The sequence below is a fragment of the Dasypus novemcinctus genome, chromosome 4, assembly GCF_030445035.2.
Source record: "Dasypus novemcinctus isolate mDasNov1 chromosome 4, mDasNov1.1.hap2, whole genome shotgun sequence".
Taxonomy (NCBI): Eukaryota; Metazoa; Chordata; class Mammalia; order Cingulata; family Dasypodidae; genus Dasypus; species Dasypus novemcinctus.
In genome coordinates this window covers 73,092,873-73,114,078 of record NC_080676.1, presented here as the reverse complement: position 1 = coordinate 73,114,078, position 21,206 = coordinate 73,092,873, and the positions used below count along the sequence as shown (strand labels likewise).

The window sequence follows — 21,206 nt, the reverse complement described above, 5'->3', positions numbered from 1 at the left end:
TTGAATAGAGATCTTTTAAGAGTTTTCATTTGTTAATTTGATATTACCATCCCAATGGATGAAAGTATACGCTGAACAAATAGACACAAATAGACACAAACACACAACTCACTGAAGTTACTTACAATTTTCATTCTCTTACAAAATAAGTTTAACTGTAAAATAACATTTCAAAGATCATTTGAAGGCTATTTCTGATTATTCTAATCTGTACTATGACAATGCTGTTTTACACAAGAATTTTGTTCCTTTTAGTCATTGGCTTATAACCAAATTGTTTCCAATGCTTTAAAATACAATTTAAAACATTTTCCTTTACTTCGGAGCTTTGCGAATTTCCCATCTTGACTTGTACAAATGTCAGATGAACAACACTAATTCCAATATATACTCACTGAGGTCACTGAAGTGTCAAGGGAAACTTTTTTTTTCATGACCTGCTGCTTTCAGAACACAATTGCTCAAGGTGGGAGAACCTCACTCTCCAGTCCTTGGCGATTACAGGATTGGAGGATTACTGGTGGCCACTGGACTGGAAGAATGGATGTCCAGGCCCCAGGGCCAAGGATTCTCATCATGCAGCAATTTCCTGAAAGGTCATAGGGTCCTTCTGATCTACATGCTAGTGTGGGTAAATTGGAGTCCACACCTGGATAATCATGAGAGAAAGCAGAACTAATAACACCAGTGGAAAGATAGGAGATAGGGGTGTCTCAAACTTGTCTTTCCCTAAACCATGGGGGGCAGAAGTTGCCATAGCTACAAACAGGGGAGAATAGAATAGTTATTACAAAGGTGAGCAAGTACACCTAAGGGTGGGGTCAGTCCTGAGAAAACCATAAGCAAAGGCAAACAGTCTAGAATTACCATCACAATAGCAAGCATCCAAGAGGGAGAGGCTTGACTTGAAGTAACCATAAACAAAGATAAATTCCGTTTATAATTGCCATTACTATGGCAGGGAGCTAGGAACGGCTAGGAACTTTTAAAACCATGGGCCAAAGGCTGCAGTGTATGTGTGTGGGAGGGGAGGGAGTGGAAAAGTTATAGTAACTGGTCTAGATCTTGATTCTCCATTCACTTCCCTTATTAATCACAACAGAGGCTAGAGAGGTCCAGAGTGGCAGGTTAGAACCTAGTGACGTGGCTCCCATGTTAATTTAAAGAATTAAGGATCTTACTGCCACATCAAAGTTCACCCAAGGCTCCTCCAGGTTGATGGTTCCTGCATGGTTTCAGGCCCGGTCGTCCTCCCCTGGGGCAAGGCCCCAGTGGTCTGGGTGGTGAGTAGGCTTGGGGCCGTGTTCCTGCTGAGGAGGAGCTTGGATTTGGGTAACCCTGAGGTGATGGCGGTTTTAATGGTGGCAGTTAGAAAAGGTGAGCCTGTCCTGGACCCCACACCTGTCACTCCCTCTTGGTGGCATGGTATCGATTGTCGAAAACTGAGAAGGCTGTTTCTCAAAGGGAGTTAATGGAAATTTGGGGGTCCAGGGAAAGTTTTTGCAGCTTTCTTTGGATATCTGAGGAAGACTGGCTAATAAAGTGAGTTCCTAGGAGGATTTGTCCTCTAGAGTTAGGATCTACCAAAGGGTATTTTTATTCCCTCTGCCAGCTTTCCTTGATATGAGGCTGGGTTTCTAGGTTCTGCCTCTGAGTAATTTCCCTGAACTTATTAAAATAGACTGGTTTAATAGTACATTTCCTCATCCCTTTAAGAAGACAAAACCACATGATCTCTGGCCCTCAGATCTGTCTGTTCTCTCTTTCCCCCTTAGACAGGTTTAACTGGAATTCAGGGTCCCATGCAGAGTTCACTCTTAGCTGTACCATAGCCATGTGGTATGGCAGGAAAAGATTAGCCTCCTTCATTTTTAGACCATCACCAGGCAGATTGTACCAATTCCTGAGAAGACATCCAATGGGGAGTCTGCTGGAATGCTGGAGAAGCCACTCATTACCCTAGGAGAGGAAAAACACATTCATCAGTCTTGGTGGCATCCCACTGCTAGACATGATTGAATGGATTGCTCAGCAAGCCAGGGTCCTGGAGGTTGGGAGCCCTGCTCACTATTCCCACATTCCAGGGATCAGGAGTCTTCTGCTTCTGGGCATCCTCAGAGCTTTAGAGGACTTGGGAGATATCTGGATCCAGTTCCCAGACTGAAGCTTCCAAGCTGGGCTTTCTTGCTAGGAAAGGGACTGGCTAGAAAAGCAGCTGTGAGAGAGAGCTCACTTTATGGCCACTACCAGGTGTTAGAGGTTGGGGTGAGACAACTGGGACATGGAAACTAGCGACTGCAGGCAAGGATTTATTGGGAAGCTCTCCCAACAGAGGGGGTCTGAAGAATAAACTTCAGCCTCCCCACCAGCATGGCAGGAGTCTGAAGAGACACTTCAGCCCTCTCCTGACAGAGGCAGTTATGCATTTATACGGTACATCTATCTATAGGCGGGAACACGCTTAGTTAGTGGGAGTGGGTTTGGGCTTAGGTAAGATCCGAGGGCCTATAGGGATGGCCAGGAGGTGGTGGGCTAGCGGCAGAGAAGTCTAGGGGTGCAGGGAGGGGTTGTTGCGGTGGGGTGGTTTCTTTGTCTATTCTTGTGAGGCAATGAACTGTATCTGGACATGTAGGCCCAGGACGGGGGCTGTTCTACGTCACAGGACATGATTTCTTCTGAGGAAACAGTTGGTTGCCCTTTCACAATGGGGTAGGTTTAATAATAAACTTGCAGCTTCTGCAAGTTGTGGCTGTTATGGGGGTTAGGGATGGGGCCTAGTCCCATCATTCCTGGATTTTGATTATAATGATTAAAAATAAAGTAGGCCTAAAAGTGGACAGCCAGGCTCGCACCAGTAGGGTAGAGGAAAGGGGGCGTTGGCTCATTCTGGCTGCTTCCTGCTGTTAGGGGGTGAAGGAGGTTTCCTTCTGGTGTGGCCCAGCTGGTGGAGTTTTGCATTCTGAGGTGGTTATTGATTGTTGTTCTTGTAACAGGTAGGTTTATTTACATATTCTTGGGTGGTTGTTTGAACAACTTGGTGGATGAATCAGGGGAGGAGCTGTAGGAGACAAGGGTCACACATGAGAAGGAGAAAAATTATTAGTGGGGTTATTAGGGGTATTAGTGTAGCTTTTAAAGATGAAGAAAAATGAGAGCCATGTAAAAGCAAAAATGTTTTGAGAGTTTTCATTTAGGGGGATTGTGAAAAAGGCATCTTTGAGGCCTATTACTGTGTAATGTGTGGTTTGGGGAGGGATATGTGATAAAAGGCTATAGGGGCTGGGGACTTAGGGGACTATAAGCTGGGTTGTCTGGTTGAGAGCTCTTAGGTCTCGTACCAGACAATAACTGCCATTAGGTTTTTTAACAGCTAGTATAGGTGTATTGAATGGAGAGTTGGTGGGGCCTAACAGCTCTGTGGCACCAAGTTCGTCAATGGTGGATTTAAGTACGCACTTGGCACTGAAGGAGAGAAGATACTGGGGAATGTTGATGAAAGAGGAGCTATCTTTTAGGGTGACTTTTATAGGAGAGAGGTGTGAGGCTATTGAGGGAAAGTCAGTGTTCCAGACTTGGGGGTTTTCTTTCTGTTGTAAGATAGGGATGTTGGTAGGAGGGGAAGTAGGAGTTAAGGTTGGGGTTGGGGGAAAAAAGGAGAAGGGGGTGTGTAATTAAGGGAGAGGAAGGAATAAAGTTAACTCACACAGTAGAGATTGAGGAAGATGTTACATGTTCTGAATGTTATGAAAGGACTGAATATGTGGCCCCTGTGTCAATTAGAAAGGAGATCCGCTTACCTACAACGTTGACGATAACCCTCAGTTCAGACTTCCTGATGGAGATGCGGGGCTTCTCTGAACCCAGGACCCCTCAGTCTTCTGCTGTTATTCTGAGTAGGTCAGGAAGGGAAGACGATTTAGGTTCTAGGCCGGTAAGATGTGTTGGAGGGATTTTCCCGGAAACTGGGTTTTCGGGACAATCCGACTTCCAATGGCCTTCATGTTGGCAAGACATAAAGACAAGGCCCTGGTGGGGGTCTTGGATTGGGATATTCACGTGTCCAGTGTCTTTCCTTCCCACACTTAAAGCAGGGTCTGGGTGGCGGCTGCAGGGAAGAAGAGGGATGGGGTTTTCGGAAATCAACTGAGGGCAGCAACAAAGAGGGAGGCTTTAGCTTGATCTCATTTGTGTTTTTCTAATTTGGCTTCCTCTTCTCTATTGTTAAAGACCTTGAAGCCTGCTTTAATTAGGTCTTTCCAAGGTGTCTGAAGACTCTCCTCTAATTTCTGTAGTTTTTTTTTCTGATATCTGGGTATGTCTGAGTGATAAAGTGGATATATAAGTATAGTTGTCCGGATTCAGAATCTGGGTCTAAATTAGTATATTTGAGGAGTGATTCAGTTAATCTAGTCATAAAGGCAGCAGGGTTTTCATCTGATCTTCGGGAAATTTCTTTGATTTTGTTGTAATTTACTGCTTTGAGCGCTGCCTTTTTCATGCTTTATGTTATGCAGGTTAAAAAGTGTGCCATGCAATCTAAATCTCTAGAGTCTCTGATATTCCCATGGTGGGGAGGCTGCGGGAACTGTGTCAGTGCCGGGAGCAGGTTGGTGAGGGTTCTGTGTGTGTAGGGAATCGGCAAAGGCAGTGGCTGCAGCCCAAATGTAGCTTTTTCCCTTGGGGATAATAGACGACGTTATTATGACATACACATTCTGATACGTGAGATCATAGGAGCGAGCGAGGTGTTGGAATTCTTTAATGGATGTAGCAGAATTTTCTGATAAGGAGCCTAATTATTCTTCTATCTGACTAAGATCTGAGAGTGAGAAGGGAACATGTGCTTTCAAATGATTCCTTCAGTTTCTGCCACTTCCCTAAGGGAAAAAGGGGGGCTGAGGGTGGTTCAGTTTGTGGGATGGAGGGAGGCATTCTGCAGGAATGAATATAAGGCGGAGAAAAGGGGGTAGAAGCAGAGGGAGGGCACGGAGGTGGAGAGCCTGAGCCGGGTGAGGTCGGAGGCTCGGAGGGGGATGCTGAAGGATGATACAGAGGACGGGGAGCATGTTCAGATGGATCAAAATCGGAAGAGTCTTTAGGTGGGGGTGTTTTATGATAAGGTTTCTGATTGAGCAAAAGGATTTGGTAAGAGGAACACGAATGACAGAGAGGACGGTTTCAGAGAAATAGGAAGGTCTGAATGTAAGGGACCTCTGGCTACTTGCCATTGCATTGGATGAAGTTTTCCAGATCTCTAAGAATCCGTATGTCAAAGGTACCGCGTTCTGGCCATTGGTATTCATGTTCCAATTTGTATTGTGGTCAAATTGTAGGGGAGTAGTAGATACGTTTATTGCGTCTGATATCTCCTTCAGGATATAAGGTTTTAAGGTTCTGAAGGAAGCAGCCCAGTGGTATAATTTTTGGAGGAGCTGAAGGAGTTTTCCCATTTTTGGAAGCTGGGATGAGGCCAGGGACTCTCAAAGGTTAACTGAGCAAGTCAGGAGTCTCCGAGTTAGTCAGAGTACCTTATCAGCAGGAAGTCTACACCCAGGATCAGATTTCTCTGATGCCTGAGGGGCTTCTGAGGACACAGGTCAGGCACCTGCCGTGGTTCCTGAAAATGGAGAGGATCACTGACCTAGCTAGGATTTGTGGAGTTGTCTGAAACAATGGGAGAAAGAACAGGATTCCCTTAATTTATCCAGCTGATAATCGGAGTCCAGTGTTGGATGGAGTTACAACAGAGGCAAGGATAGGTCTCTCACCAATCTGCTGGTCTCAGCACAATCCCAAGTGTTGCTGGGATTTGCTCTGAGGAGTTCCAGGAAAGGGTGAAAAGGACCCAGAGTTGCACGATCTGGATTGAGGAGTAAGCCCGGGCAAGCTGCTGCTGCCCATTGCTTCCTCTTTCCAAGATGGGCCACAAGCTCACCAACCAGGATCTGAGAGTAAGCCCGAGCAAGCTGCCACTGCTTCCCAGGTTGCAAAGTATGGTGGTGGGGGTCTCCTCTTCCTGGGTCCCGGGTTTTGACACTGTACGTTAGAGGTTGGGGTGAGACAATTGGAACATGGAAACTAGTGACTGCAGACAAGGATTTATTGGGAAGCTCTCCCAATAGAGGGGGTCTGAAGAATAAACTTCAGCCTCCCCACCAGCATGGCAGGAGACTGAAGAGAAACTTCAGCCCTCTCCTGACAGAGGCAGTTATGAATTTATATGGTACATCTATCTATAGGCGGGAACATGCTTAGTTAGTGGGAGTGGGTTTGGGCTTAGGTAAGATCCGAGGGCCTATAGGGATGGCCAGGGGGTGGTGGGCTAGGGGCAGAGAAGTCTAGGGGTGCAGGGAGGGGTTGTTGCGGTGGGGTGGCTTCTTTGTCTGTTCTTGTGAGGCAATGAACTGTATCTGGACATGTAGGCCCAGGACGGGGGCTGTTCTACGTCACAGGACATGGTTTCTTCTGAGGAAACAGTTGGTTGCCCTTTCACAATGGGGTAGGTTTAATAATAAACTTGCAGCCTTTGCAAGTTGTGGCTGTTATGGGGGTTAGGGATGGGGCCTAGTCCCATCACCAGGAACGAGTTTCACAGTTAAACTGGACATTAAGAGTCACGTTAAGGAGCAGAGACTAATCTGTAGCTTATAGGCAAGCAGCCACAGGGGCCCAGGAAGAAATGGATTAACAGCAATCTCAGGACCTCCTGGGGGCTGAGTAAGGTACAAACTTCTGGGTATGGCCCAGGGTGAGATTCTCAGGGATCTCACTAATAAAACCAAAGAGGTTTTAATTAAAAAGACTAGGGAAGCAGATGTGGCTCAACGGACAGAGCATCCATCTACCATATGGAGGGCCCAGGGTTCGATACTCAGGGCCTCCTGACCCATGTGGTGAGCTGGCCCACATGCAGTGCTGCTGCGCACAAGGAGTGCTGTGCCATGCAGGGGTGCCCCTGCATAGGGGAGCCCCATGTGCAAGGACTGCGCCCTGTAAGGAGAGCCACCCCACATGAATAAAAAGCACAGCCTGCCCAGGAGTGGAGCCGCACACACAGAGAGCTGATGCAGCAAAAAAGAGATGCAGTTTCCCGGTGCCACCAAGAAGGCAAGTGGACGCAGAAGAACACACAGCAAATGGACACAGAGAGCAGACAATGGCAAGGTTTCTAGGCGGGGTCTCATGGCCATGTTCTCTGCCAGGTCCCGAAGCTGCCTTCCCTTTTTCCCTCCACTAACCTACCTCAATGCTATGAATGTTCTCATTTATAGGTCTTTTGGAGGGCCTGTGTGCTCATTTTTCTAGGGAAAATACCTAGGACTAAGACTTCTGGGTTATAGGGTAGTAGTATATAATTTTGGTAGAAATTGCCAGTTTCCCAAAGTGGTCCTTTCAATTTATATTCTGAACAGTAGTGTATGAGAATTCTAGTTGCTCCACATTCTCACAAACATTTTTAACTTGAGGCATTTTGATGGGTGTTTAGGGTATTTCATTGTGATTTTTAACTTGCATTTTCCTGATGAGCCATGATGATCAGCCTCTTTGCAAATGTATATTGACTATTTCATTGCTCGACAGTGCAGCCGTCCAAGCCATGAGACTTGCGCTACAAGACACGGGACTATGAGTAAACTCTAGCCCCCACATGCCCTTGAGTAAACTCAGGGATGGTCTTCAAAGCGCTGAGTCACGGGGCGAGGACAGTGCGCATGCGCCGCCATTTCCTCTCCTTCCGCCATTTTGTCTACGAAATCTATAGTTACCATATATAGACATATTGCTGCCCAACCAATCAGATAATGTTTCCGTGTTCACCCTATATAACTCCCGTCCACTACCCCTTCCCCGGACTCGCTCGCAGATCGCGCATAAGCCTGCGCGCCCTGGCTCCCCCGCTTCTGCCAATAAAGCTGTCTACTTCTGGCCAGTGGCTTGCGTGAGTTTGTAGCGCGGTCCCCCTTCGCTGACTAGCAGCCCCGGCCAGCAGTCCCCGGCGCACGGCTGGTGAGGTGTGTCGACAGCCCGCGGCTCGCGAAGGCGGTGAGAGGAAGGCTTCCAGCAGCCACCGCGGCAGCGGAGGCAGAGAAAGCGAAACCAACATCCATGCGGGCGGCGACTTCCCCCCCACATTTCATAATTATAGGCACTGTGCCCACCTTCCCCCCTGCCCACACAGCAGCAGGGGCTGGGATATGTTCCTCCAGCAGCGACAACAGCTGTCCCAAGAGTGATTTTCAGAAAATAAAAAAGGACCCTGGGGCAGGTGGTGGTATACCCCAAGACACACCAAATATCACCACTGCATTTTTTTTTTATTTTTATTGATTTTGTAAAAATATTACATTAAAAAAAATTATATCAGGTCCCATTCAACCCCACCTCCCCCACCCCACCACTCCCCACCCAGCAACACTCACTCCTTTCATCATGACACATCCATTGCATTTGGTAAGTACATCTCTGGGCATCTCTGCACCTCATGGTCAATGGTCCAGATCATGGCCCATACTCTCCCACATTCCATCCAGTGAGCCCTGGGAGGATTTACAATGTCCGGTGATTGCCCCTGAAGCACCATCCAGGGCAGCTCCAAGTACCAAAGGCGCCTCCACTACCACTGCATTTTGATTTACCTCTGATAGTTACAGGCCTATTCCCCCACAACTGTTCGATCCTTGAGGGCAGAGGCTGTATCTTACTCTACTCTGTATATCCAGAACGTAGTATACAGTCCGGAACATGATAGAGCTCAATAATAATTATTTCATTAATAATCCATGCACCAGATGAATTAATACACATAGTCACTGTGCAAAAAAAAAATTAAATCTAATGATAAAAAATACTGAGAAAATCCTTGATGCATGTATGATAAGTGATCATTTTCACTGGCTATTACTGTTTATTTTTAATTGCACATGAACTGAATTTCTATGTATGTATTATATATACACCTCAACCTAAAGCTGGTAATCAACTATTGAAAAGTTTATTCAATAGGGTCCAGTTTCTATTTTCATTGTAAGGAGTATCACTGGAGCTTAAAGGAATGCTTGTGTCTTCCCAGGAGAATTGAATTTTTACTGAAGATGCCAGACTGAGGATTCACAAAGCTTTATAATAATAAGAACATTTATTCATTTTGTAAAACACATTTACAAATTCTCATCGGATCCTTATAAAAGACTTGAAGCAATTCAAATAAATCTTAAGGTAGCCTCATTATGCAGATAAAGAGATCATAGCCCAGAGGAGTCTGACCTTCCCTGAGCAACCCAATGAGTGGAGCAGTGGAGAAGATAATCCCATGTTCTCTGTTCTCTTGTACTGGTACTTAGACACCTGAGAGACCTGGATTTCAATTCTACTACAAATACCTATTAGCTGTATTTGAACTTGGGTAGTTTGCTGAGCCTTAGGAATAGTCTGAGCCTCAATTGTCACTTATAAAATGATGCCTGCCTTTCTCATAAGTTTATTGTGAAAATTAAATAAGATACAAAATACCTTGTGTGACTTAGTTCTTTCCTTCTGTTCTTGGATCTCTTTGTAAAAGAAATTTTATACACAGTCTGCTATTACATTTTATAGTTAGGTATTTAGAATGCTCAGATGTTGATTGCCAGATATTACTCAGACTTTTAGAAGATACTCTGTACCCAACCCAATGGATTATCTAACAAATGATACTCTCAAATGGATATCAATAAAATAGAGTTCCTGGAGCAAAGGAAAGTACTGAAATTTGACTATAACCACTTCAAGTGTGGGGTTAGTGATGGCAGCTGTAGGTATTTGCTCATTAGGGTAAATTTGTAACAAGTAATTCAATGATTAATCTTACAAAAAGACATTCCTTTAGAGTATACTCACAATATACACACAATAAAGAGTTTACTAAGGCCACTTTAGGTCAGGTTCTCCACTTCCCTGTGGTAGGCCATCTTTGGTAACAGAGGACTTCTCAGTGCCATGAAAGAACTAAAACATTAACTTTTAGTAGGATGTAAGTATTTGTTTTCTAAGAATTTGCCTCTTTTGGAGACACAGCTACTGGTTATCATTTTATTGGTGACATTTCTAGGGAAAAGCCAATTGGAATCACAGGGAACAAATTAAGAACAGGGCCTGGGATGGGAAAATAATTTACCTAATGCCATAAAAGCCCCCAAGGCTAAAAGGCTTGGGAGAGGGAAGCACAAGTAGCTCAAATGATTGGGCTCCTGCCTACCATCTGGGAGGTCTCAGGTTCAGTTCTTGGGGCTCTTCCTGTGAAAGCGAGCTGGCCCACACAGAGAGCTGACCTGAGTGGAGAGCTGTCCCGCATAGAAAGCTGACGCAACAAGATGATGCAACAGAAAACACTTGGAGGAAAGACAATGTGAGATACAACAAATCAGGGAGCTGAGATGGCTTAAGTGATTGAGAGCCTTTCTCCCATGTCAGAAGGTCCTGGGATCAGTTCTCGGTGTCTCTTAAAGAGAAGATAAGCAAACACTGAGGAATGTGCAGTGAATGGACACAGAGCAGAGAGCGAGTACAAGCAGCAAGGGGGGGAGAATAAATAAAAATAAATCTTGAAAAAGAAAAGTCTTGCGTACCAGTTTGATACAGTTATGACTTACAAAAATAGATATTGGATTATGTTTGTAATCTGTTCTGTACCTGGGCCTGATTAAGTTATGACTAGGGCTTTGGTTGGGTCATGTCATTAGGGCATTGAGTCCCCACCCCATGGTGGGTGGGGACTCACAGAAAAAAGGCATGGCAAAGGACAGAGTTGAGGGATTTTTGATGTTGGAAGTTGGTACTGAAACCTTAAGCTAGAGCCCTGGGAAGTAAGCTCACAGAGGAAAGAGAAGTAAGCCCCTGCAAGACAGGAACCTGAGCCCAGGAAGAAGCAAGCCCTGGGAAGAGAGGAACCCTGAAACCAAGGAAGCAAGACCCTGTAAGGAAGGAACCCAGGAAGCCTGAACCCTCATAGACATCAGCAGCCATCTTGCTCCAACACGTGGAAATAGACTTTGGTGAGGGAAGTAATTAATGCTTTATGGCCTGATATCTGTAAGCTCCTACCCCAAATAAATACCCTTTATAAAAACCAACTGATTTCTGGTATTTTTGCATCAGCACTCCTTTGGCTGACTGATACAGAATTTGGTACTGAGGAGTAGGGAAGTGCTTTTGCAATTACCAAAATGCTGGAATGGTTTTATAAATAGGTAAGGAATATTTTTTGAAGGAATTGTGAGATGCTTGATGGAAAAAGAATAGATTGCTTTGAAGAGGCTGTTGATAGCAATACGGATGCTAAAGAGACTTTTTATGATGCCTCAGAAGTAAATGATGAAACTATTATTGGAAACTGGAGGAAAGGAGATCCATGTTTTAAGTTTGCAGAGAATTTAGCAAGATTAACTCCTGGTGTTTTATGGAAGACAGAATTTGAAAATGACAAGCCTGGACATTTAGCTGAAGAAATTTCCAAAGTAAACCCGGAGAATGCAGCTTGGCTTCTGAATGCAGCTTATAGCAAAATGCTAGATGAGAGAGATATACTGAGGATTGAACTGTCAGGCACAAAGAAAACAGAAATTAATTCTGGAAATTCCAAATCTCTGGAAATCAAGCTCCCAGATGAAAGTGCCCCATTGGAAGATTTAACTAAACTTGGAACTTGTAAATTAGGATGAAGAAGCAGTTATCTCAGAAAGACTTGTGGAAAGTCTTACTGTCTGATGGCTTAGACCCTTGCTTCCTGCATGCTAAACCAACAAGGTTTTTGAGAGAGCTGTATGAACAAAACTACTGTCAGCCTGGAATAAAAAGGACATGGAAAGGAGAGACTGAAGGTGAAACAGCTTTAAGAGGAAAACTATGGAAACTGAGATTTGGAATTAAGACATCACCTTGGGCCAAGAGAGGAACCCCACCATTGTGTACAGAGAGGGTGAGTTTGCCCCAGCAGTTGAAGAGGGTGGATGTTCCTGTCAGATGTTCTGGGAGAGTTTTGCTGCCCCAGGGTACAGAGAGGGTGGGGCACATTCCCCAAAGATTAGGGCGGTTAAGGTCAGTACCCCACAGGTCTGAGAGGGGTGGATTTGTCCCCCAAAGGTTAGGGAAGGCCAGGTGGTCGACTCATTGCTCTGAGAGGGTTGAGCCTCTATGCCAGAGGTTAGGGGGAATGTTGTCTTTATGTCACTGTACTAGAGGGATTAAGACTCTAACCCAAAGATTGGGTAAAGTGTGGTAATCACCCTAACACTCTTGGAGGGAGAAGTCTAGAGTTTGTCAAAACCCAGATGCTTGATGAGGATGGAACCAAGAAAATGGCCATTGGTCAAGCCTGTGGAAAGGATGGGTTCCCATAAGGCCCCAAGGAGAAGAAACCATCATCTTAAGAATGACTCTCAGACTGAAATTGAATGGTGGATGTCCTGCAGGTTTACTGAACTGTAGAGGACCCCTGACTCATGTTTCCCTCCCAGTTTCTCCTTATTATAATGAAAATTTTTATCCTTTGTCTGTACATTTGTGTACTGGAGACAGATAAATTGTTTTGTAAGTTTCAGAGTTCTATAGCAGACAGGACTTTGCCCCAAAACAAACTATTTTTTTAAAAATGATTGTGATATGATCTAGTACTTGCATTGTTACTGATTTAAGATTTTTTAGAATATTGTAATGTCTTTTTGGAATTCAGAGGGTGGAATGTAGCAGTTTGATATGGTTATGAAATCCAAAAATAGATATTGGATTATGTTTGTAATCTGGTTTGTACCTGGGGGTGATTGAGTTATGATGAGGGCTTTGATTGGGCCATGTCATTAGGGCGTTGAGTCCCCACCCTGTTGTGGAAAACTGGCTTACCTGTTCCCTATTTGTTGCACTTGTCCCCAATTATTGTAAATGTTGCCATGCTGATGAGGAACAGCTGCTTTGGAGTTCCTAATAAATATGATGCAAAAACTAGGGTCGAGGCTTGCAGTTTCCGAAGCAGTGAGCCCCCTGGTTGCATCCTTGGTTCCTCTCTCATGTTTCTCTCTGTCCTTTAATTTCATAAAGTTCCGTGTTGCCTTCCCTTCAAGCCAACCTATCGCTGAGTTGATCTCAGCAACTGGCGCCTGAACCAGGGACCTGAAGAACCCTACCCTGAATTTATTGCTCAGTTACAAGAGGGTATAAAAAAACAGGTAAGCCAGTTTCTCACACCACCACCCCTTGGTGGGTGGGGATTCATAGATAAAAGGCATGGCAAAGGACAGAGTTGAGGGTTTTTTGATGTTGGAGTTTGATGCTGAAACCTTAAACTAGAGCCCTGGGAAATAAGCTCACAGAGGAAAAAGAAGGAAGCCCCAGGAAGAGAGGAACTCTGAGCCCAGGAAGAAGGAGCCCTGGAAAGAGAGGAACCCTGAAACCAAAGAAGCAAGACACTGGAAGGTAGAAACCCAGGAAGCCTGAACCCTTGCAGATGTTGGCAGCCATCTTGCTCCAACACAAGAAAATAGACTTTGGTGACAGAAGTAACATATGCTTTATGGCTTGTTGTCTGTAAACTCCTACCCCAAATAAATACCCTTTATAAAAACCAACGAATTTCTGGTATTTTGCATCAGTACCCCTTTGGCTGACTGATACAGCTTGGGAGAACTGTTCATAGAACAGATAGATGTTCCATTCTGGGGGTAGTGTAGGCTTTGGAGGTGGGATATGAGCAAGGAGTAAGGAACTAAAGAAAATGAAATTCCCTGGTGGGAGGGAAAGGGAAATGGTGATATGCCTAGACAATCAGGCCCAGCTGTTTTCTAGTCTTCCCCAGATAAGAGTGACAGATTAAGAGTATAGGTGGGCTCACAACATTAAATGACAGCTGACTAAACAAGGGCTCACATTCCCTTAATTGGGGAGAGGGAAGGAAAAAAAGGAAGAGAGAAGATGTTGAAAGAGCTCCCATTTATACCATTCTGCTGAGGAAGAACTATTAAGTTATTTATTTTTGTTAGTGGAAAATATTGCAAACTCCAACCCACTCAAATTAGGCTTCCATCTCCACCATTGCATAAAAACTTTTCAGTCTCTGGTGATTTGTTTCGAAATCTAATGGATATGTCACCATTCTTTTTACTTCACCTCTAAGCAGCATAAGACAGTATTGGCCAATCCATTCTTCTCGAACATTTTCATTCTTTGCTCCCTTTTTTTTTTTAAGATTTATTTTTTATTTATTTATTTTATAATTTATTTCTCTCCCATTCCCTCCACCCCCACAGTTGTCTGCTCTCTGCGTCCACCACTGTGTGCTCTTCTGTGATCGCTTCTATCCTTATCAGCGGCACTCGGAATCTGTGTTTCTTTTTGTTGCATCATCTTGTTGTGTCAGCTCTCGGTGTGTGCGGCACCATTTTTGCACAGGCTACACTTCCTTTCGCGCTGGGCGGCTCTCCTTACGGGGAGCACTCCTTGTGTGTGGGGCTCCCCTATGCGGGGGACACCCCTGCGTGGCATGGCACTGTTTGTGTGCATCAGCACTGCGCATGGGTCGGCTCCACACGGGTCAAGGAGGCCCGGGGTTTGAACCTGGGACCTCCCATGAGGTAGGCGGACGCCCTGTCTATTGGGCCAAGTCTGCTTCCCTTCTTTGCTCCCTTGACACCCATTTTGGTTTCTTCCTCTCTCACTGGTTGTACTTCCTTGATGGGGTCTCTTTCTGCTGGTAATCCCTGGGCTGAGTCCTGGACCCTCTAGTTTAACTCTTTCTGAGGTAACCTCATCCATCCTCATGGTATTAAATTCCATCTGATAATTTCTCAAATCTCTAACTCCAGTCCCTTTCTCTTCTAAGCTTCAATTCACGTATCCAACACTTCACTTGGAAATACCTCAGTTAACACAGTCAAAATTATTTCTCCCCACCAAACCTGTTTGAGCCACTAACTGTCTCAGTAATATCATTATATACCCAACTGCTGGAAACTTGAGTCATTTTAAATTTCTTTCCTTTGCTCTCCCACATCCAATCCCACAGTCTTTATTTTTCTAACAAATCAATTTTATTGATATACATTAATAAAGCATAAATCCATCCAAAGTATACAGTCAATGGTACTCGGTATAATCACATGGTTGTGCATTTATCACTTCAATCATTATTAGAGCATTTTCATTATTTCAATAATAATTTTAAAAAAGAGGAAGAAAAAACTCATCACCTCTCAATCTTTCTATGCTTTCCCTGCAGTAACATAGCTGCTATTCTGTTTCCATCTTTCTGTTTACTTGTATTTATATTTTGTAAAAAAACATTCTTATATATGCAATATTTTCCATATTTGTATTTCACATGAGGTTTCACAATGTTATACCCATGTTACATTTTTCAGCTTTCCTTCTAGCAATACACGTATCCTTAGACTTTCCCTTTCAACCATTGTCATACCAATATAATAGCTCTGGAGCTAGTCACAATCACTATTATGTGCTTTCACCATTTCTATTCATTTCCAAAGATTTACAAACAACCTATTTACCATTACTGCCAGATTAACCCTCAGCTTTCCATTCTCACCTTCATTCTATCTCTTGGTGACCTATATTCTAATTATTAACTCCATGAGTTTCTACAATATATTTAGTTCATAATAACACAATCATACAGTATTTGTCCTTTTGTGACTAGCTTGCTTGCTTCACTCAAAATAATGTTCAGGTTCGTCCATGTTGTCATATGCTTTAAGACTTCATTTCTTCTTACAGCTGCATAATATTCCATCGTGTGTATACACCACAATTTGTTTATCCATTCATTGGTTGATGGATTCCTGGGTTGTTTCCATCTTTTGATAATCGTGAATAACACCTCTATGAACATTGGTGTGCAGATGTCTGTTCATGTCATTTGCTCTCAGTTCTTCTGGGCATATACCTAGTATTGGTATTGATGGATCACATGGCAAATCATATTCAATTTCCTTAGGAACTGCAAAACAGTCCTCCACAGTGGCTGTACCATTCTATATTCCCACCAACAGTGAATAAGCATTCCTATCTCTCCATATCCTCTCAAACATTTGTAGTTCTGTTTTATATAAATATATACAAAAGACAATTTTATAATTTATTTCTCTCCTCCCTCCTCATTGTCTGCTCTCTGAGTCCATTTCTGTATGTTCTTCTATGTCTGCTTGTCTTCTCTTTAGGTGGCACTGGGAAATGATCCTGGGACCTTCTAGAGTGGGAGAGAGGTGCTTAATGTTTTACACCAACTTAGCTCCCTGGTCTGCTGTGTCTCTTATTGTCTCTCCTCTGTGTGTCTTTTTTGTTGTTGCATCATCTTGCTGTTCAGCTGTCCACTTGGTCCAGCTTGCTGTGTGGGCCAAAACTCCTGTGCGGGCCAGCACTCCACTCAGGCCAGCTTGCTGCACAGGCAGGCTTGCCTTCACCAGGAAACGCTAGGAATCAAACCCTGAACCTCCCATAGGGTAGGCTGAGTCATATCCGCTTGAGCCACATCTGTTTCCCCTCTGTCTTTTTAATAGTGGCTATTCTAATAGATGTGAAATTATACCTCATTGTAGTTTTGATTTGCATTTCCCTAATCGCTAGTGACATTGAACATTTTTGCATGTATATTTTTTGCCATTTTTATATCTTCTTTGGACAATTGTCTATTCAAGTCTTTTGCCCATTTTTCAATTGGGTAATTTGTCTTTTTATTGTTGAGTTGTAGCATCTCTTTATATATCATGATATTAAACACTTATTTGATATGCGATTTCTAAATATTTTCTCCCCTTGAGTTGGCTGTCTTTTTACCCTTTTGACAAAGTCCTTTGAGTAGAAAAGTGTTTAATTTTGAGGAGGTTCCATTTACTATCTTCTTCTTGTAGCTTGTGCTTTTAGTATAAGGTTTAAGAAACTACCACCTACCACAAGATCTTGAAGATGTTTTCCTACATCTTTTTCCTAGAAGTTTTATGGTTTTTGTGTATATATTTAGGTCCTTGATCCATTTTTTAATTAATTTTTGTATAAGGTGTGAGTTAGGGTCCTTTTCCTTTCTTTTGGTTATGGATATCCAGTTCTCCCAGCACTATTTGCTCAATATACTGTTCTGTTTTTATGCCAGTACCATGATGATTTCACCACTATAGCTAAATAATATGCTTTAAAGTTAGGAAGTATAAGTCCTCCAACTTCATTCTTTTAAAGACATTTTTGGATATTCAGGGCCCCTTACCCTTCCAAATAAATTTGATAATTGGCTTTTCCATTCCTGTAAAAAAGACGGTTGGGATTTATATTGAGGCTGTGTTGAAGTTGTAAATCAGTCTGGGTAAAATTGACATCTTAACAACATTAGTCTTCCATTCCATGGATATGGAATGTCCTTCCATTTATTTAAGTTTTCTTCAGTTTCTTTTAGCAATGTTTCTGAATACAGGCCTTTTTTATTTTTTATTTTTTTATTTATTTCTCTCCCCTCCCCCCCACCCCAGTTGTCTGTTCTCTGTGTCCATTTGCTGCGTGTTCTTTTTGTCCGCTTCTGTTGTTGTCAGCGGCACAGGAATCTGTGTTTCTTTTTGTTGCATCATCTTGTTGTGTCAGCTCTCTGTGTGTGCGGTGCCATTTCTGGGCAGGCTGAACTTTCTTTTGCACTGGGCAGCTCTCCTTATGGGGTGCACTCCTTGCACATGGGGCTCCCCTACGTGGGGACACCCCAGCATGGCACGGCACTCCTTGCGCACATCAGCACTGCGCATGGGCCAGCTCCACACGGGTCAGGGAGGCCCAGGGTTTGAACTGCAGACCTCCCATGTGGTAGACGGATGCCCTAACCACTGGGCCAAGTCCGCTTCCCATGAATACAGGTCTTTTATGTCCTTGGTTAAGTTTATTTCTAAATATTTTATACTTTTAGTTGTTATTTTAAATGGCATTCTTTTTCTGATTCCTCCTCAGATTGTTCAGTAGTAGTGTATAGAAATGGTATTGATTTTTCTGTATCAGTCTTGTATCCCACCACTTTGTTGAACACATCTGTTAGTTCTAGTAGCTTTGTTGTGGATTTTTCAAGATTTTCTAGAAATAGGATCATATTGTCAGCAAATAGTGAAAGTTATACTTCTTTCTTTCCTATTTGGGTGCCTTTTATTTCTTTATCTAGCTTAATTGCTCCAGCTAGAACTTCTAGCATAATATTGAATAACAGTGGTGACAGTGGGCATCCTTGTCTTTTTCCTCATCTCAGCAGGAAAGCTTTCAGTCTTTCATCATTGAGTACAAGGCTAGCTGTAGGTTTTTCATAGATGCACTTACCATCATGAGAAAGCTTCCTTCTAGTCCTATCTTTTGGAGTGTTTTTTAATCAAGAAATGATACTGTATTTTGTAAAGCACCATTTCTGCATCAATGAGAGGATCATATGATTTTTCTTCTTCCATTTATTAATGTAGTTTAATACATTAATTGATTTTCATGTGTTGAACCACCCTCACGTACCTGGGATAAAACTCACTTGATTGTGGTGTATAATACTTTAAATGTGGTTTTGTATTTGGTTTGTAAGAATCTTGTTGAAGATTTTTGCATCTGTATTCATTAGAGATACTAGACTGTAATTTTCTTTTTTCTTGGTATCTTTATCTAGTTTTATTATTAGGGTGATATTGGCTTCATAGAATGAGTTTGGTAGCCTACTTTCCAATTTTTTGAAAGTGCTTGTGCAAGATTAATATTAGATCATCTTTGAATGATTGGAGAATTCACCTGTGAAGTCACATGGTCCTGGGTTTTTCTTCTTTGGAGGGTTTTAGATGACTGTATCAATCTCTTTACTTATGATTGGTTGGCTGGTATCTTCTATTTCTTCTAGGTACAGTGTAGTTTGTTCATGTGTTTCTTGTCCATCTCGTCTACACTGTAGTTTTTTGGCATACAGATGTTAATAGTATTCTCTTATGATCTCTCTCATTTCTGTGGGGTTAATGGTTCCCTCTCTCATTTCTGATTTAATTTATTTGCATCTTCTTTTTTTCTTTCTCAGTCTAGCTAAGGTTTGGTGATTTTGTTGATCTTCTCAAAGAACCTACTTTTGGTTTTGTTGTTGTAGTTGTTGTTCTTGATTTCATTTATTTCTACTCTGATCTTTACTATTTCTTTCCTTGGGCTTGGTTTGAATTCATTGGTTGTACTTTTACTAGTTCCTTCAGGTGCACAGTTAGATCTTCAATTTTAGCTTTTTCTTCATTTTAATGTACGCATCAAGGGCTATGAATTTCCCTCTCAGCACAGCCTTTGTTGTGACCCATAGGTTTTAATATGTTGTGTTCTCATTTTCATTTATCCCAAGATATTTATTAAATTCTCTGCAGTTTGTACTTTGGCCCACTGATTATTTGAGTGTGTTTAACCTCCATATATTTATGAATTTTCCCCTTTTCCATCCATTATTGGTTTACAATTTCATTCTGTTATGATCAAAGAAACTGTTTTGTATAATTTCAATTTTTTAAAATTTATTGAGCCCTGACTTGTGACTCAACTTATGGTCTATTCCGGAGAAGGCTATATGAGCACTTGAAAAGAATGTACATTGTTCTCTTTTGGGATGTAATGCTCTATAAATGTCTGTTATGTCTAATTTATTTATTATATTATTCAAGCTTTCTATTTATTTATCCTCTGTCCAGATATTCTATCCAATACTGGGAGTGGTGTATTAAAGGCTCCAACTATCATTGTAGAGACATCTATTTCTCTCTTCGGTTTTGCCAGGGTGTGCCTCATATACCTTGGGGCACCTGTTAGGTGCATAAATATTTATTATACTTATTTCATTTTGTTGAGTTGCCCCATTTTATTAATATAAAATGACCTTCTTCATTCCTTACAATAGTTTTGCATTTTTTAAAAATCTGTTTTGTCTGGTATTAGTATTGTTACTCCAGCTCTTTTTTGCTTAGTATTTGCATGGAATATTTTTCCAACCTTTCACTTTCCACATGGTTGTGACCTTATGTTTGAGGTGATATCTCTGGTAGAGAGCATATATATGGCTCATATTTTTTAATCCATTCTATCAGTCTATATCTTTTTTTTTAAAGGAGGTACAAGCAATTTATTCTAACTTGAAAGCATGAGAAGGGTAGGTTAATGCCTGTTTCCAAGTTGAGAAACCTCAGGCCTAAGAATGCTTCCAAAATACTTCAAATAAGAAACTCTTCCACAAAATACAGAGCTCTTTTAAGAATTTTCATTTGTAAATTTGATGTTACCATCCCAATGTATGAAGATACACACTGAGCAAATTGATAAACAGAGTTAGACACAAAAACACAACTTACTATAGTTACTTAAAACTTTCATTCTTCTACAAAATAAGTTTAACTGTAAAATAACATTTAAAAGATTTCTTTGAAGGCTATTTCTAATTATTCTAATTTGCACTGTGACCATGCAGTTTTGCACAAGAATTCTGGTCCTTTTTCTTATGAGCTTATAACCAAATTGTCCCCAATGCTTTAAAATACAATTTACAACATTTTACTTTACTTCAGAGCTTCACTTATTTCCCATTGTGACTTTGACAGACCTTGGATGAGCAATACTAATTTCAGTGTATACTTACTGAGGTCATTGACGGCTCAGGGAAACCTGTTTTTTTCTCATGGCTTGTTGTTTTTAAGAACATCCATATTCGAGATGGGAGGCCCTCCTTCCCTAGTCCTAGGCCGCTGGACTGGAACAGTGGACATCCAACCCTGGGTGTCGAGAATTCCACCAGGCAGCAAACACCTGGAGTCAGGAGAGAAAGCAGGGTCAGTAATACCAGTGGAAAGTTTGCTTTCCTCTGAGTCATAGTGGGCAGAAGTTGTCATGAAATAACCATAAGCAAAGGCAAGGGGTGAGGCTATACCTGAAGTAACCATAAACAAAGGCAAACGCAGTTTATAATTATCATCTCTATAGTAGGTTTAGAGAAGCTAGACTCAAAATAGCCACACGTAAAGATAATTCCAGTTTATAATTATCATTACTATAGCAAGCATAAACTAGACCTGAAGCAGCCATAAACAAAGGTAAATTAGTGTAAGATCATAATCACAGCAATAGGTTCTAGGTTAAATCCATCCAGTCATAGCAATTTCAGATAGTATCCTTCTGCTGTTTTATAATAAAAGGCATATTTTATAATATGACCTAAC

The 21,206-nt window shown here is 42.2% G+C and overlaps 1 long non-coding RNA gene and 1 pseudogene across 2 annotated transcripts; one reads left to right on the top strand and one right to left on the bottom strand.

Moving 5' to 3' along the window:
- Nucleotides 1–112: 112 nt before the first annotated feature.
- LOC131278236 (uncharacterized) lies at nt 113–20,861 on the bottom strand. 2 transcript variants are annotated; one of them, XR_009185526.2, is made up of 3 exons: nt 20,630–20,861; nt 3,798–4,105; nt 113–1,959 (listed from the first exon to the last, which is right to left on the bottom strand). It is a non-coding gene; the product is annotated as an uncharacterized lncRNA (long non-coding RNA). The 2 variants fall into 2 exon arrangements; XR_011648654.1 differs by lacking the exon at nt 20,630–20,861 and having other exon boundaries at nt 3,798–4,685.
- LOC111765923 (sperm acrosome membrane-associated protein 6-like) overlaps nt 2,732–21,206 on the top strand; it is a 50,815-nt pseudogene continuing 32,340 nt past the window's right edge.